A 19,460-nucleotide genomic window follows, 5' to 3' on the forward strand; every position below is an offset into this window, starting at 1 on the left:
GAAATGGGACAAAGATGTGGCATGCAACTGTGGATTCAGTTCAGGGTAGTGTTTGGGATTCAGGTTTAAGACTGATTCAGAACAATAGTTCTGGTTTGGATTCAACAGTGTCAAAAATCTCCTGAGCTGTTCTTATGAGATTTAGGCTATCTCGAATAGTGGCAGTGAAAAGAAATGTCCTCACAAGATTTCTACAATCACAAGCTAAAAATAGTCAGAGGAACAGCCATGTAGAACCATATCTACAAGCTAAAACAGGCATGTAGAACCAGATGTAGAAGAAAAATCTCTTCCAGAGAATCATACATGAGAGGTTGGAATATCACAGGGAACAAGTAATTTAAAGTAAATGAGAGAGAGAGAAAAAATATAATCAAACAATAAACTACTATTATCCTATCAGAGGAGTTTTGTATAGAGATGGGATAAAGGGGAAGTGTCTGGATTAAGTTCATGATAGGATTCAGTGTTTAAAATGGCCTGTAGAGGAAAAAAAAATAGATTGTGTACTTTTCCTTGTCTTCTTCCTGATGTGTAAAGAAGGCCTAAGTGGGATAACTTTATTTTAAGAACAAAAAAACCTGTGTATGGGGAGTAAGGGTTGTATATTTGTTTTTCACATTAGAGATTTTGGACATCAGGTCTCAGGGTATTTCTACCATTCAAGATGACAGCAATCTTGTGTGAACAGCTTTAGATATCAGCACTGTTTAGAATAAACCCAGTGCCCAGCCCTAGATTATCCTTGAACCATAGAAGTAACCTGCATACTTTTTTAAAAAATGGGCTTGTAGCCTTTTTATCATTTATGACGTATGAAGAAGGCCTGAGCAGTTTCTTCTACTTTAGTAAAACAAAAAACATGTTTCTGCTTGTTTTATTTTTTACCGTAGAAATATCAGGAATGTCATTTTTTGGCGGGGGTGGGGTGGTTTTCTTTGGCTGTTGTGGATGACCCCTTGGGAACCTAAGTGTGTGTGTGTGTGTGTGTGTTGCTCAACTTTCATCTTCTTGACTCTTATGCTGACCTAGTTTCGTTCTCCAGTTGCCAAAGAGTTTCCATTGTAGACAAGCAGGACTTATGATTCACAGAACTCCACAGTGTGTCAGAGGAGTTGCTCCTATTGCACCACAACAGGAAATGCAGTAAAATCTCTTTTCATTAGCAGGTCAGCTTGTTCCCCAAGAAATAATAGCAAGGAACAGTCCCTGTTCTCAAGAGAATGCCAAGGGTTGTGGGGGAGAGAGTTCTTGCATATGCCACTGCACCCCCTTGCACTTTCTTTCAAAGGCCTGAAAAAAATCTGACCTCAGATGTATTGTTGAAACTGATTCTGTATTTTCTGTATTGGTCATTCAGTGTTTGTTTGATTTGTGCTCAGGTTTCCAAAGTTCAGTGTCTAAAATCACTAAATATAGCATTTTCCCTTTATATTATTTATAACTATGGGAAGAACTCCATCTAGTGGGTTGCCTCAAAATTGCTTTATTTGTGGAGGGAAAAACAAACATAATTGAACTCAGAAGTGTGTTACTCAGTGCAAATAGGGTCTTGCTTTTGTCAGTTCAGCTGGATATTCACAGAGATTGGGAGAAATCCAGGACAGATGTGCTAGAACCATGTATGACGTGATGACCTTCTGTATTATCCTTTATAACTGTCACAAATCCTCGACAGGGAGTACATTGGGTATGATCACCTAGCTTGAGTCACATGGGTCTTTTTGTTGAAACAGATACTTGACCATGTGAAAAGTGGGCTGCTTTATATATACAGTAAGCATCCTGAGTTGAAGTTCATATGTTATTTGCTGATATCACTGCTCATGCACAGCCAGTGTGGCTCTGGCTTGTTTAATTAATCAAACAACCCTATTCATAATCCTGGATTTATCACTGGAAAAGAGCATAGGAGGCCAATTATGAGTCTCACTTCAATTTAAACAAAGTGAGGTAATGAAAAAGATAACCTGTTGTCCATGAGAAAGGAGAAGGGAAGTCTCAGAAAGTCCAAAGAGCCTGGAAATTAATTTTCAAGATGCATTTAGGAACTAGAAATTGCAGTCATTTGAAAGAACCCCCTTCTCCACCCACTACACATTTGCCCACTCCCCTCCCCCCCAAGCTTTCCAGCCACACATCTAGCAGCCTCTTCCCAGCATTCTACTCCTCAGGTATTCGTTCCTGGCTTTTCTTAGTTGTAAGGCAGGGACAGTGCCTTGGCACATAGGAAAATAGATAGCAGGCAAATATAAGAAAGGAAGGCTACTGTGTTTCCCAGTTAATGTCGCTAGGACCACCCTTTTTAGGAAAAAAATTGGGAACCTGACTGGGAGCTGGAGAGAGAAAATAAAAGTAGCTGCAAGAAAAAAAAGTAAAATAAAACACCACAACATGAATCAATCAATCAATCAATCAATCAGTCAGTTCAGCAGCGTCCATCTATTCAAATTAAAAGCAATGAAGGGTATGTCTGGTTTAGTCAGCCAGTCTGAACCTAGGTGCCGGGTACACCTGGCATTAGATAAATTAATACATAAATTACTAAACCATTTGTTATCGCACAGCAGTGGATTGGGCAGGCAATGGTGGATAGAAAGAGAAATTTGCCTAAACAAGAAAGTTATACAAGTTCTTTCTCTGAACAAAGCAAACTAATTAGGTTTACTGCACACATTTCTATTTCTCTAACTGTAGGTAGCTACAGTCCACATTGCATCAAATTATCCTATTGAGTAAAAAGAAAAGGAGTACTTGTGGCACCTTAGAGACTAACAAATTTATTAGAGCATAAGCTTTCGTGAGCTACAGCTCACTTCATCGGATGCATTTGGTGGAAAATACAGAGGGGAGTTTGATATACACACACGCAGAGAACATGAAACAATGGGTTTATCATACACACTGTGTGTGTGTATATAAATCTCTCCTCTGTTTTTTCCACCAAATGCATCCGATGAAGTGAGCTGTAGCTCACGAAAGCTTATGCTCTAATAAATGTGTTAGTCTCTGAGGTGCCACAGGTCCTCCTTTTCTTTTTGCAAATACAGACTAACACAGCTGCTACTCTGAAACCTATTGGGTAAGGAATGCACTTGGACTATCCCTATTATGTACCTGTGTATAGCTGTGCCCAGTTAAATAGAAAAAATATGGTCCAGTAGACAGATGTAATAGTGATACTTAGCAGTTATGTAGCTATTTTCTTATATAGATCTCCTAAAATTTGGGTAAGCATTATTATTCCCATTTTACAGATGAGGTCACTGGAGGGCACAGAGGTGAATGACTTACCGAAAGCAATACGCTACAGGAAGTTAGTGCTGGGGAGAGAATTGAGGCTTGCTGCCTCTGGCAAGTCCCATGCACTAGCCACTATACTTCCAACACAAACTCAGTATAGTCTGAACCCTATAGGACATTGGAATGTAAACATGAAGGTGCTATTGATTTGCAGTGTCTAATCATAACACCAGTATTAATAGTTCATGACTAAAAATAATAACTAGTGTAACTGGCTATTAATTACTTATACTAAGTATAATATAAATATGTCAGAAATTATTCCTTGCAGTAGTTCACTGATCTAAACAACAGCAATAATTTGGAAATCCTCAAATAAAACATTGCAATTTGTTCATATTACGAACAACAAAGATCCTAGGAAAATATGTAACCATTAATATAGAATCATCTCCTTGCAGGCGAAACTGGCAGTGATGTTTCTACAGTTTAGGTTGCCTGACACTTTTCAATATAAGATTCTGTTTTCAGTTGCTTATAACTAAGGTTAAGATTTTGTCACAGTTATTTTTAGTAAAAGTCAGAGACAGGTCATGGGCTTCCATGAATTTTTATTGCCTATGGCCTGTCCCTGACATTTACTAAAAATAACTGTGACAAAATGGGGCTGAGCCCCAGCCCTGCTGCATGGGGCTGCGGGGGCGGGGGAGAATTGGTGGGTAGTGAAGGGATCCAGCAGCGCTGGGAGCTGTAAGGTCCCCTAGCTGCCCACGGTATCTCGAAGCTGTGGGGGCCACCTGTGACAGCTCAGAGCTCTAGGGCCAGCGGCCCAGGTCTCCACACTGCGTGCAGCGACTGAAAGTTATGGGAGGCCCCGCTGCCTGCAGCGGCTTGGAGCTCTGGATCATAGAATCATAGAATCATAGAATATCAGGGTTGGAAGGGACCCCAGAAGGTCATCTAGTCCAACCCCCTGCTCAAAGCAGGACCAAGTCCCAGTTAAATCATCCTAGCCAGGGCTTTGTCAAGCCTGACCTTAAAAACCTCTAAGGAAGGAGATTCTACCACCTCCCTAGGTAACGCATTCCAGTGTTTCACCACCCTCTTAGTGAAAAAGTTTTTCCTAATATCCAATCTAAACCTCCCCCATTGCAACTTGAGACCATTACTCCTCGTTCTGTCATCTGCTACCATTGAGAACAGTCTAGAGCCATCCTCTTTGAAACCCCCTTTCAGGTAGTTGAAAGCAGCTATCAAATCCCCCCTCATTCTTCTCTTCTGCAGACTAAACAATCCCAGCTCCCTCAGCCTCTCCTCATAAGTCATGTGCTCTAGACCCCCAATCATTTTTGTTGCCCTTCGCTGTACTCTTTCCAATTTATCCACATCCTTCTTGTAGTGTGGGGCCCAAAACTGGACACAGTACTCCAGATGAGGCCTCACCAGTGTCGAATAGAGGGGAACGATCACGTCCCTCGATCTGCTCGCTATGCCCCTACTTATACATCCCAAAATGCCATTGGCCTTCTTGGCAACAAGGGCACACTGCTGACTCATATCCAGCTTCTCGTCCACTGTCACCCCTAGGTCCTTTTCCGCAGAACTGCTGCCGAGCCATTCGGTCCCTAGTCTGTAGCGGTGCATTGGATTCTTCCATCCTAAGTGCAGGACCCTGCACTTATCCTTATTGAACCTCATTAGATTTCTTTTGGCCCAATCCTCCAATTTGTCTAGGTCCTTCTGTATCCTATCCCTCCCCTCCAGCGTATCTACCACTCCTCCCAGTTTAGTATCATCCGCAAATTTGCTGAGAGTGCAATCCACACCATCCTCCAGATCATTTATGAAGATGTTGAACAAAACGGGCCCCAGGACCGACCCCTGGGGCACTCCACTTGACACCGGCTGCCAACTAGACATGGAGCCATTGATCACTACCCGTTGAGCCCGACAATCTAGCCAGCTTTCTACCCACCTTATAGTGCATTCATCCAGCCCATACTTCCTTAACTTGCTGACAAGAATGCTGTGGGAGACCGTGTCAAAAGCTTTGCTAAAGTCAAGAAACAATACATCCACTGCTTTCCCTTCATCCACAGAACCAGTAATCTCATCATAAAAGGCGATTAGATTAGTCAGGCATGACCTTCCCTTGGTGAATCCATGCTGACTGTTCCTGATCACTTTCCTCTCCTCTAAGTGCTTCAGGATTGATTCTTTGAGGACCTGCTCCATGATTTTTCCAGGGACTGAGGTGAGGCTGACTGGCCTGTAGTTCCCAGGATCCTCCTTCTTCCCTTTTTTAAAGATGGGCACTACATTAGCCTTTTTCCAGTCATCCGGGACTTCCCCCGTTCGCCACGAGTTTTCAAAGATAATGGCCAAGGGCTCTGCAATCACAGCCGCCAATTCCTTCAGCACTCTCGGATGCAATTCGTCCGGCCCCATGGACTTGTGCACGTCCAGCTTTTCTAAATAGTCCCTAACCACCTCTATCTCTACAGAGGGCTGGCCATCTCTTCCCCATTTTGTGATGCCCAGCACAGCAGTCTGGGAGCTGACCTTGTTAGTGAAAACAGAGGCAAAAAAAGCATTGAGTACATTAGCTTTTTCCACATCCTCTGTCACTAGCTTGCCTCCCTCATTCAGTAAGGGGCCCACACTTTCCTTGGCTTTCTTCTTGTTGCCAACATACCTGAAGAAACCCTTCTTGTTACTCTTGACATCTCTTGCTAGCTGCAGCTCCAGGTGCGATTTGGCCCTCCTGATATCTTTCCTACATGCCCGAGCAATATTTTTATACTCTTCCCTGGTCATATGTCCAACCTTCCACTTCTTGTAAGCTTCTTTTTTATGTTTAAGATCCGCTAGGATTTCACCATTAAGCCAAGCTGGTCGCCTGCCATATTTACTATTCTTTCGACTCATCGGGATGGTTTGTCCCTGTAACCTCAACAGGGATTCCTTGAAATACAGCCAGCTCTCCTGGACTCCCTTCCCTTTCATGTTAGTCCCCCAGGGGATCCTGGCCATCTGTTCCCTGAGGGAGTCAAAGTCTGCTTTCCTGAAGTCCAGGGTCCGTATCCTGCTGCTTACCTTTCTTCCCTGCGTCAGGATCCTGAACTCAACCAACTCATGGTCACTGCCTCCCAGATTCCCATCCACTTTTGCTTCCCCCACTAATTCTACCCGGTTTGTGAGCAGCAGGTCAAGAAAAGCGCTCCCCCTAGTTGGTTCCCCTAGCACTTGCACCAGGAAATTGTCCCCTACGCTTTCCAAAAACTTCCTGGATTGTCTATGCACCGCTGTATTGCTCTCCCAGCAGATATCAGGAAAATTAAAGTCACCCATGAGAATCAGGGCATGCGATCTAGTAGCTTCCGTGAGTTGCCGGAAGAAAGCCTCATCCACCTCATCCCCCTGGTCCGGTGGTCTATAGCAGACTCCCACCATGACATCACTCTTGTTGCACACACTTCTAAACTTAATCCAGAGACACTCAGGTTTTTCCACAGTTTCGTACCGGAGCTCTGAGCAGTCATACTGCTCCCTTACATACAGTGCTACTCCCCCACCTTTCCTGCCCTGCCTGTCCTTCCTGAACAGTTTATAACCATCCATGACTGTACTCCAGTCATGTGAGTTATCCCACCAAGTCTCTGTTATTCCAATCACGTCATAATTCCTTGACATCACCAGGACCTCCAGTTCTCCCTGCTTGTTTCCAAGGCTTTGTGCATTTGTATATAAGCACTTGAGATAACCTGTTGATCGTCCCTCATTCCCAGTATGAGGCAGGAGCCCTCCCCTCACAGACATTCCTGCCTGTGCTTCCTCCCGGTATCCCGCTTTCCCACTTACCTCAGGGCTTTGGTCTCCTTCCCCCGGTGAACCTAGTTTAAAGCCCTCCTCACTAGGTTAGCCAGCCTGCTGGCAAAGATGTTCTTCCCTCTCTTCGTAAGATGGAGCCCGTCTCTGCCCAGCACTCCTCCTTCATGGAACACCATCCCATGGTCAAAGAATCCAAAGCCTTCTCTCCGACACCACCTGCGTAGCCATTCGTTGACCTCCACGATTCGACGGTCCCTACCCAGGCCTTTTCCTTCCACGGGGAGGATGGACGAGAACACCACTTGCGCCTCCAACTCCTTTATCCTTCTTCCCAGAGCCACGTAGTCCGCAGTGATCCGCTCAAGGTCATTCTTGGCAGTATCATTGGTGCCCACGTGGAGAAGCAGGAAGGGGTAGCGATCTGAGGGCTTGATGAGTCTCGGCAGTCTCTCCGTCACATCACGAATCTTAGCCCCTGGCAAGCAGCAGACTTCTCGGTTTTCCCGGTCAGGGCGGCAGATAGATGACTCAGTCCCCCGGAGGAGAGAGTCCCCGACCACCACCACCCGCCTTCTCCTCTTGGGAGTGGTGGTCGTGGAACCCCCAACCTCAGGACATCGCATCTCATGCCTCCCAACCAGCGGAGTCTCCTTCTGCTTTCTCCCCCCAGACATATCATCTGGTCCACTCTCCGCAATGGTACCTGTGGAGAGAACATGAAAGCGGTTAGTTACCTGTGTCCGTGTTACTGGAACCCGGACATTCCGCTTACCTCTTCTGGAGGTCACATGTTGCCAAGCTTCTTCACTGGCCTCTTGGCACCTCTGTGCAACCTGCTCTATATCTTTAGAGCTTTGTGCCCCTAGAAGCCTATCCTGAGTTTGGTCCAGAAAATCCTCAGTCTCTTGTATACAACGCAGGGTCGTTACCTGTTGCTCCAGACCTTCAATCTTCTCTTCCAATATGGAGACCAGCTTGCACTTTGTACAGACAAAGTCGCTTCTGTCCTGTGGAAGAAAGACAAACATGGCACATCCAGTGCAGGTCACAACAGCTGAACCCCCCCTTCCATATCACCTACCTACTATGAGCTTCCTCAGAGACGTTGGCAAGATGTAAGCCTCACTGGGCTCACTCCAGGCGAACTCCCAGGCAAACTCCTGCTGTGAGCTGCTCTGCTGTCCCCGCTGCTCAGCTGGTTCGCTGCCGCTCAGCTGGTTCGCGAGGCTCTGGCTATTTTTAAACAGCCCCCCAGTGGGGGCTTGGAGCTCCCAGGCTGGCAGCTTGGAGCTCTAGGGCTGGTGGCTCAGAGCTCTGGGGCTGGCGACTCAGAGCTCTGAGGCCCCCCACAGCAGTTAAGAGCTCTAGGAGTCCCCTGATGCCTGCGGTGGCTCTGGGACCAGCACCTCGGAACTGCAGAGTCAGAGAATTGTACTACCAGAAGGGACCTCAAGAGATCATCTAGTCCAGTCACCTGCAGACTGGGGTGAAAATGCTAAAAGCCTGGGCATAATAGGTTTTGTCCAAATTTCTGCATTAGTATAAATACAGTGATAATAACACAAGGGTTGTGAGATGCACTAGAATCCAACAAAAGTGGGAAGAATAATTCTTCCAGCAACAGTGAGGTTATAGGGTAGTTGGCTCTGCAAACAGATGAGACACAAGATGAACTCACAATGAGAAATTCTCCTCCCCTAAATGAAAAATATTCTACAGCAGCATATTTTGAAAAATGACTTGAAGTTTTTAAGAACAGCCTTGCTTATAACCGATGTTGATCACAATGGGCCTAAGGCAGGGGTGGGCAAACTATGGCCCACGGGCCGGATCTGGCCCATCAGGACTTTGGATCCAGCCCGCAGGATTGCCACCCCCGTGGGGCTAAGGCTGGCTCCCTGCCTGCCCTGGCCTGACCCCGCGCCGCTCTCCCCATTGCCTGCAATGGCATGGAACTGCAGAGTCCCCATGCTGCCTGGAATGGCTTGGAGCTCTGGGTCTCCCCAATGGTGGCTTAGAGCTCCAGGTCCCACCATGGCAGCTAGGAATGCCAGGGCCCCGGCTGTCAACAGCGGTTCAGAGCTCCAGGGCTCCTGCTGGCTAACAGCAGCAGCCCCACTGTCCTGAGCCTGAAGTGGAAAATATCACAGAGGTCACTTGATTCTGTTACTTCCGTGACCTCCATGACATGATCTTAGCCTTACTTATAACTTGCAGGACTTCAATAGCTTAGGGTGAAATTTTCTACGCTGGATTTCTGCCTCAGGTGGAATTTCTCTGGAAAGCTTCAGCAAAAACAGTTCTGTCATGTCCCAGAACAAGGTTAGTGAAAAAGAAATTGTTTGCCCCTGTTAAAGAAAATCTTACATCTATTTGTTGAGAAGCTCTGACACCCCTGTGTTTGGCAGCAGGGACTCAAAATTTGGCTGGAGCATTGCTCTGATGTCAGAGATAGTCTTTTGCCATTCTTGTGACAATCTATCCTAATATGGCAAAAGTATAGGTCTCCAAATAATCTCAATTTGCATATGCTCAGTACAGGTTGTTAGCAGCTGGAAGCTTAATTTTCTAAACATTCCATCCATAGTGAGTGTGCTCTCATCCACACAACTCCTGCATGCCAGTCAGATGGCACATGCTCCATTCTCACAGAGCAACTGAGCATGCTCCATCCCAGGGTGTCAGAGGCTGAGCAGGGCTTTCCTACTGATCCTTGAGGGTCACTGTGGCACTAGGCATAGGAACTGAAAGCAAAGGGAGATTCTGTCTCCTGTGGTCTCAACACTCCTGCTGCTGGTACCAGGCAGTAAGGGGCAAAGGATGAAGCTACTTGCCACAAATGTAAATTGGTAAAGAGCTGGGGCAGGATAAGGGAGGGGACAAAGACAGGAACTGCCAAGGGGTGGTGATAGGAACAGGGGAGAGGAGACAGACAAGATTTGGGAATAGAACTTGGGGAGGCAGGTTCAGAAATTGGGGGGAAGGGGTTGTTAGGAGCAGATGGGGATGGGCTGGAAGGATAGAGCCAGAAGGATTTTATAACCACTAGAAGTACACTCCCCTCCAGAACCTCAGCTTGAACCTAGATTTCATGGATCTCAACATGCTGGAACTATTAGCAAATATCACAAGTTACTCAGAAAACTCAGGTGATAGAGGTCTGTGCTGTGGATCTAACTCTGGTGACAATATGGTTCGACATGATGGGATTTTTGTTATTTCAAGTTGCTTTCTTAAAAAACTTACTGAATTACATAACAAACAAACAAAAAGAAAAAAACAACCCGATGTTAAAAAAAAAGGTTAAGGTGGCAGAGTCAAACATTCAAACGTCAGGAAATGCCAGAATTAAGGTTACCCATGTGATTATAATTCTGTCCCTTGTGAATATACATTACAATATAATCCTAAATTACATGATTACTTGCTACTTCTTTCTTAGGAGTTTCAGGTTTGGAGTGCAGAATTAGTGGAAATTTTTGACAGTTTTGACTTTAATCCCCCTGTGCCTCTATTCTGGGATTATACTACTACACCACCTCACAGAGGTGTTGACAAGATAAATTTATTAATAGTTATAAAGCACTAAGATACTATAGTGATGAACACCATAGAAAAGCCCATGAGGAAATTAATAACTTTGTATTCAGTGCAGGATTCGGATGGCGCGCACTAAATAAGGCATTGGTCCACACTTGAATAATGATGATAAAAAGACTTAATAAACAGATACCCAGTGAGCACTATTTATCCCGTGCACAGAAAAAGGCAGGGGTCCTGTAGAAAATAGTATATAACCATGAAATTAAAGAGGGTACCATAATGCATACACACAAGGAGGCCAAATTAAAGTTGCACAGGCAATCTAAATTCTGGTATCTCCTAAGATATAAGTGCTGACTTTGCAGCCTAAGTGCTCTTTTAATATAGCTTTCTGGCATGTAGTATAATTATAGTAATTAGAAACTAACTATGTCATCCAATCTATTTCAGTGCATATGCAAATCGTTGCTTAAAATACACATCCTAATATTTTGTTCTGGCCAATTTTAAAGTAAGGTTTTGCCCTCTGTAGGGTCCATATTTATTTTGTGACTGAGATTTATGTATCAACTATCCTCAGCTTGTAAACAAAAAGGTGGGCTTTTTGTTGTTGTTTTAGTTTGGGATTTGAAAACAAAGCTTGGATCTTTCCATCTCATGAACAGCTGTTTAGCCACAAACTTTTCGGCTGAGGTTTAGGAGGAACTTGAATCCTGTGACATTTTTAGCCTTATTGAAAGGTTTCAGGCAGACTACTACTAATTAAGGTGTCACAAGAACAGAGAAAATAGCAAAATATGAGTCAATATGTTCAGGTACTTGGCTGAGATAAAGGTAAATTCAGTATAAATAAATTAAATATATGGAAATTAATTAATGATGTTTATGGAATGTATCTTTGTAATTTAATTATAGCTAATGTACACAAATTACATGTTTGTTTCCCTCTAACATTACCTTTATGAAATCAGTGATGATTTGTGCTAGTAAAAGGTAAAATCTGATACCTGGTTAGTTACCTATTCTGGGGAGATTACATTTGAAATGAGATATAGCTCAGGCCTAAATTTCCCAAATGGCTGCCTAATTCTGGCTCCTCATATGGGTTAAAGCCTCATATGGGTTAAAGCCTAAGTTAAGGTACCTAGTGTGAAATACTGTCCTCACTGAAATCAAATGCATTTTTTGCCATTCACTTCAATGGGCTCGGGATTTCACCCCTAGATTTTATAAGCTAGGCCATAACTTTCAACTTCCAATAGTGTTGGAGTTTGGCTGTTTAAAAATCACTAATTTATATACAGCCTAAGATTCAAAAACAACAATTAACCCATTCATGTTATTATAACTGTGTTAAATTCTTGGTTTTGCTCAGTAAATAAGACTCAAAAGATCCTTTATAGTAGAAAGTTCCATTCTGTAAATAGAAAAGTCTTCCTTTTATATGAGTTACTTGTGTTAGCACCAACAGATTACTAATTACAGTAAACAGTGTTACCAGTAACCTCTGAATAATAATTGTCTCCTCACTCTTATATGGCAGTTTTTATCAGTAGATCACAAAATGCTTTACAAAGGAGTTAAGTAACATTATTGCCATTTCACAGATGGGAAAACTAAGGCATAGAGTGAGGAAGTAACTTGTTCAAGGTCACCTCTCAGGCCAGTGGCAGAGCCAGGAATAGAACCAGTCTCTGGAGTCCCAGTCCAGTGCATTAGCCACTAGGCCACACTGCATCCCACGAGAGAAACTGTAATGTCACTATCTTGTGACCAATTATTTCTTATTAGTTATACAAACTATAAATTATTACTTGAACAAAAGTTTCTGATAAATAATGTGTGGTTGTTCTGAAATTCAGCTAAGAACTTGTCTATACAAACATTCGCAAAAAGAAAAGCAGTACTTGTGGCACCTTAGAGACTAACAAATTTATTAGAGCATAAGCTTTCGTGAGCTACAGCTCACTTCATTGGATGCATTTGATGAAGTGAGCTGTAGCTCACAAAAGCTTATGCTCTAATAAATTTGTTAGTCTCTAAGGTGCCACAAGTACTGCTTTTCTTTTTGCGAATACAGACTAACACGGCTGCTACTCTGAAACCTGTCATTATACAAACATTGAGTTTGCAGCAAGCTGGAGTGTGAATCTACCCCACATTAGCCTGCTCTGAAATAACTGTTCATGTGGACCCCACTGATGTGCATTAACAGTTTATTAATGAGCTTTGATCTAGTCCCATTTCAATGACTATTAGGTCAAAGTGCATTAATGAATTGTTAATGTGCTTCTGCAGGGTCCAGACAGTTAGTCCAACAACCAGTTAGTGCAGGGGATCACACCATAGCTTCCGGCAAACTAATTGTTTGTATAGACAAGCCCTAAGGAACAATTTTACATACAGTCAGCTAAATGTTTTTCTCTTTGAACACTGGATACTTCCCTTTTTTCTTCTCCTAAGGATTTGTTTAATACATATTTAATTTGTCAAGCATTACTGCTCTAATGATATGGTAGTCCCATAACTGTTTTAAAACCACAGGATGTCATTCAGTAAATGCTGTGATTTATGCTGTAATGAATGAAGATAAAATGCACTATATTGGCTGAACACACAAGACCTAAATATCATCCTATGGTAATTTTTGTATACTTGTCATAATTGTATTGTTCTGTTCCATTTTAGACCTAATATCAAAAAGATCTGTTACATACAAATCTGTTGCACAAATTCAGACCTAGGGAAAGTTGCTGAAATGCCACATCTAAATTTGTTCCTTTAACTAAACATTTTAAGTATTTATACAAGTGAAACAGCTTCAGCAGGAGAGATTGAGACTGATCCATGATGAAACAACCTATAGCCTGTTGATTAGGATGCTCAGCTAGGAGGGCGGAGATTTGAATTCATGTCACTGCTCCAGAGTGACTATTCAAACCTGGGTCTCCAACATTCCAGGTAAGTGCCAGCCTAGCCACTGGACCAAAGGTTATAAAGGGGACACATGCACACACAGTTTGCTGGTCTGAATCTGATTTGCTGACAAATTCAGAAATTTTTTGGAACAGAACTGTATATTGTTTCTGATGATTGAGGGGCTGGAGGAGGCATGTGCCGGGACAGCTGAAATATCAAATATTCACCCAGCTCTAGTTGTTCAGGGATAGTAGGACAGGAAATGTCCACAAACATGGGGGATTAAAAAAAACCCAACCTGGAAAGTTTAAAAAGGAACATTCTCTCAAGATACTATGTAGTTGTTCAGGGGACCCCAAATCCCCACAGAGGTGGGGCAGAGAGAGGAATCTGTCTCATGGGAGGCAACAAATTATTGTCTTTGAGTAAGTAAATCATAGAATTGTAGGACTGGAAGGGACCTCAAGAGCTCTTCTGGTCTGGTCCCCTGCACTCATAGCAGGACTAAGTATTATCTAGACCAGTGGTTCTCAACCTATTTATCATTGTGGTCCACGGGCTGCAGGCTGACAACCACAGAACTCCCCTCCACCTCCCAAAAACAATAGCACCGCCCTATGCTCAGCTCCTCCCACCCAGAGATCCCTCCACAGAGTGGACCAGGAACTGAGCTCTGGGCACAGAGCTGGGCAACCAGACCCTAGGCCCCAGCCCATGGCCAGGCAACCGGGATCCAGCGCCCAGCAGCTGGGATCTGGACCCTGCCATGCCAGGAGGGCAGCCAGGACCCCCAGTGCCGGACCAGGAGTGGAGCGCCCAGCGTTGGCCAGCAGCCAGGACCTGAGGCGCAGGTCCAGGAGCAGAGCCCCACCTAAAACCTAACCCCCAGTTTCCAGTGCCCCCCTCCCCATCACTTCGCAGATGCTCCCCCCAAACCTGCCAAGAGATCCACTCTCCTGCACCCTGCCTCCCTGTGGCATTCACCAGGCCCCTGCTGGCAGAAGTGTTCCAGCAGGCTGCTAGACGCTGTCTCCTATCAGCCAGCCCCACCCCCTGCCAGCCCAAAGCGGCAAATTTTGATTTTTTTTTTAAGTAGTGACCTGGACTGCAGCTGTGTGCTAATTGGGCCACATGCCACCCACCCACTGCAGCGGGTTGAGAACTGCTGATCTAGACCATCCATGACAGGTGTTTGTCTAACCTGTCTTAAAATCTCCATGACAGAGATTCCACAACCTCTACAGGCAACTTATTCTAGTGCTTAACCACCTTGACAGTTAGGCAGTTTTTCCTAATGTTCAGTGGTTTCCTGTACAGCAGAACTCCCATGGGTGGGAATAGCCACTTTGAAAAGGAATGCCAGAGCTGGGGGGGAAGGAGGGGAAGAGGCAGAATTCCTTCCTTCTTCTGCCTTCTTTGAATCCCATTAAATAGGGTCACTTCTGAATCCTCCCCCTCCCAAATTCTCTGTTCAATGCCATATTCTCTATCACACAATATGCTAACATTTCTTCCTTTGTGACATCCCACCACTTCTCCTTGAATTATTCCCTCTGTCTTTTCCCTTCAGAATTGATGTGTTGGACTCTCTTACTCAGATAGTCGTCAGGACTGCACTTTACATGACCAACCACCTGAGCCTGCACGCCTTCATTTTTTCATTTATGGTATTAGAACTATAAAAGAACCACTTTTCTACACAGCCTTGTGGGAAGAGCCTATCAAATTAGCTTCTTGTGTAACCCACACAAACATAAAAAGAAAAGGAGTACTTGTGGCACCTTAGAGACTAACAAATTTATTAGAGCATAAGCTTTCGTGAGCTACAGCTCTGATGCAGCCGATGAAGTGAGCTGTAAGTCACGAAAACTTATGCTCTAATAAATTTGTTAGTCTCTAAGGTGCCACAAGTACTCCTTTTCTTACTGTAAGGAAAGTGATCACTTAAGATAAGCCATCACCAGCAGCGGGGGGGGGGGGGAGGAGGAAAACTGGATACAATTAATTTAGGCTTGAATAGAGACTGGGAATGGATGAGTCATTACACAAAGTAAAACTATTTCCCCATGTTATTTTTCCCCCCCACCCCACCCCACCTCCCACTGTTCCTCAGATATTCTTGTTAACTGCTGGAAATAGCCTACCTTGCTTGTCACCATGAAAGGTTTTCCTCCTTTCCCTCCCCTGCTGCTGGTGATGGCTTATCTTAAGTGATCACTCTCCTTACAGTGTGTATGATAAACCCATTGTTTCATGTTCTCTGTGTGTGTATATCAATCTCCCCTCTGTTTTTTCCACCAAATGCATCCGATGAAGTGAGCTGTAGCTCACGAAAGCTTATGCTCTAATAAATGTATTAGTCTCTAAGGTGCCACAAGTACTCCTTTTCTTTTTGCGAATACAGACTAACATGGCTGCTACTCTGAAACCACACGAACATAGCGAGGTTCTGTGTCATCCCTTAGCAGCTAGACCACACGTAGGGAATGTTTATACTTCAATCATGGGGGATGATTACTGCTCAAGTAGACACACCCAAGCTAGCTTTATTCTAACTGCTTCCGGTACTGGAGTAGCAAAGCCACAGCTTCAGCATGGGCTAGCTCCACAAGTAATAACCCCATCCTGCTGAAGCCTCACTGCTCTAGTACTTGAGCTAGCTAGAATAAAGCTAGCTTGGGTGCATCTTCTCCAGCTGTAATCACACCCTGCATTTGCACCATAGACATACCCATAGAGGTTTGTGCCTCTGCTACTATGTGTGTGCTGTGAGATCTGGTCCTTTAGCACAAGTGGGAGAGACTTGTGTTTTTATATCCAGAGATCCTTGGATCAGTCCCCACAAATTACCCAAACAGGGGCATTGCTACAGTTAGGCTATCTATAACCCATAGACCACAATCTGCTATTAGAGCCAGGAATAGAAACCAAAATCTACCGCTGTCCCACAAATGATTGTGTAACCCCACAACGGGTAACATGTGTGTCGTCTGCCTGCATGGGCTAGTCCATATAGACAAAACCAGTGTGCTTTCCTCAAGCACTTAATCCTAACGCTGAAGTTGAAAAAGCTAGTGCCGTGCGTCTGAAGGCTTGGGTCCAAATTCTGCTGGCGACAGGCTTAAAAAAAAGTAAGTTTATGCATAAAATATATTGTGAGGTCACTGGAGAAATTGTTTGGATGCCTTTTATATTGCAAAACATTATATCTAAAAGTGAATTGGGGTCTTGTTCTAATATTTGTGGTACTGTGGCTTTTTAATTGTTTGTATTTGTTTAATGGTACAGAACTGTAAGAACTCGGCATGGCAGACTGTGAGTATCTGTTTGAGATCGAGAGCAATATGTGGGGTGATTGGGCTTATGTGTCTAGAGACTGGAAGACCCAGACTGTGTAAACTCCAGAAAGGTCAAACCTTGATTTAATGAATTTTTATTTCCAGAAATTTTTATTTCATTCTCAAAGGTGTAATGTAAGCAGTAAGTGTAACATCCTCCATATGGGGGACTGGGTGCATCAGAACAATGCTAATACCGTAGGACATTTTACCTTTATATTTCTCCAATTTGTTTCCATCTAATGGATGTTTGACAGCCCCTATGTGACATGACCATGGTGAGTCCCAGTTCCAGCTCTGACATTCCAAACTCACCACTATGCTCTGCACTAAGTTGTAAGCTCTTAAAGACAGGGACTGTCTCTTGCTTTGTATTGTGCTGTGGCTAGCTCAACGGGGCACTGATCATGATTGTATCCTCTAACAGGACTCCTGCAGCAGGGATTAAAATGGTCTTGTGTTATACTTATAAGAAGCATATGGGATCTTTATAGGGAAGAAGGCAGCATGCCACATTTATTGAGAATACAACAGTTAGCATACGCTTTTCAATCTCTCTCACACACAAACACACACAGGCCTGCCAGTTAATGTTTATAGTTACCAGTCCAGAGTCTGGATCAATCTAGTGGCCAGCCAGAGTGGTTGCAGAGGGGAGCAGGGCTCTGTCGGTTGCAATCTGATGCTCCTGGAGCGTGGCAAGACGAACCCAAAGTCCCATGGCAAAGAATTAGCCTACCTTGCTTGTCACCATGAAAGGTTTTCCTCCTTTCCCCCCCCTGCTGCTGGTGATGGCTTATCTTAAGTGATCACTCTCCTTACAGTGTGTATGATAAACCCATTGTTTCATGTTCTCTGTGTGTGTGTATATAAATCTCCCCTCTGTTTTTTCCACCAAATGCATCCAATGAAGTGAGCTGTAGCTCACGAAAGCTTATGCTCTAATAAATTTGTTAGTCTCTAAGGTGCCACAAGTACTCCTTTTCTTTTTGCAAATACAGACTAACACGGCTGCAACTCTGAAACCTTATTCTTACAGTTCCTTTTCTCTGTTGAAGTAGATGGATTTTGCTGTGTCAGTTTGTGATTGGTGTTATCATCTGATGTTAACATTTCAAAACACTTCTGACAGGGTTATCCTGTCCTGGATTGATTTAATCACTTGTCTTTAGGGGTGTTAGCCTTCACCTCAGGATTGTCACTTCGCCCTTCCTCAATCATGGATGCGCATTGATAGTTCTTTGGCAAGATACGTCTCCTTAGGCATCTTCGCGCCTCTTTCCTTGACCATCTGGTTAACAATGGCCTTCACACCTTATCTTTTCCTGATGCATGCATTTCTCATTCACACAGTCTTTCGCAAAAAGAAAAGGAGTACTTGTGGCACCTTAGAGACTAACAAATTTATTAGAGCATAAGCTTTCGTGAGCTACAGCTCACTTCATCGGATGCTGTAGCTCACGAAAGCTTATACTCTAATAAATTTGTTAGTCTCTAAGGTGCCACAAGTACTCCTTTTCCTTTTTGCAAATACAGACTAACACAACTGCTACTATGAAACCAGTCTTTCACAGAAACCTTCAAAGGTAGCAGAATACATTGTAAATTAAACCTTGCTAAATCTTATAACTAAAATGATTCACACTGGGTCTTCAAGCCCTCAACCTATTTCTCTAATCTATTTATCATAGACACAATACAAAATCCTGTCTTTTACTAACTAAACTTTATAAAAAGTCCTAATTGTAACGCACATGGGAAACAGGATCCCAGTCTCAGACAAAAAGAAAAGGAGTACTTGTGGCACCTTAGAGACTAACAAATTTATTTGAGCATAAGCTTTCGTGAGCTACAGCTCACTTCATTGGATGCATTCGGTGGAAAATACATTGGGGAGATTTATATACACACACAGAGAACATGAAATAATGGGTTTTAAGGAGAGTGATCACTTAAGATGAGCCATCACCAGCAGGAGGGGAGGGGGAGGAGGAAAACCTTTCATGGTGACAATCAAGGTGGGCCATTTCCAGCAGTTAACAAGAACGTCTGAGGAACAGTGGGGGGTGGGGTGGCGTTGGGTGGGGGGTGGGGGAGAAATAACACGGGGAAATAGTTTTACTTTGTGTAATGACCCATTCACTCCCAATCTCTATTCAAGCCTAAATTAATTGTATCCAGTTTGCAAATTAATTCCAATTCAGCAGTGTTCAATCTCTCCAGTCACTCGATTACAGACCTAAGAGAGGCTATTCTTCAACAAAAAAACTTCAAAAACAGACTCCAACGAGAGACTGCCAGAAGGGACCACTATGATCATCTAGTCTGACCTCCCGTGTAACACAGGCCAGAGGAATTCCCCAAAGTAATTCCTAGAGCAGATCTTTTAGAAAAACATCCAATTGACTTAAGATGGAAAATCCACCACAGCCCTTGGTAAGTAAATAGAGTAAATAAACAACAAAAAGGGAGTTAAATTTGTAAATTTCTTTCAGTCTAAGGTCAGTTTTAGTGATGCAAGCCAGGAAGCATTTTTTGTTTTTGCTTTTTTTAATCATGTGCCCTTGCTAATTATTCCTCCTTTGA

The sequence above is a fragment of the Dermochelys coriacea genome, chromosome 2, assembly GCF_009764565.3.
Source record: "Dermochelys coriacea isolate rDerCor1 chromosome 2, rDerCor1.pri.v4, whole genome shotgun sequence".
NCBI lineage: Eukaryota > Metazoa > Chordata > Testudines > Dermochelyidae > Dermochelys > Dermochelys coriacea.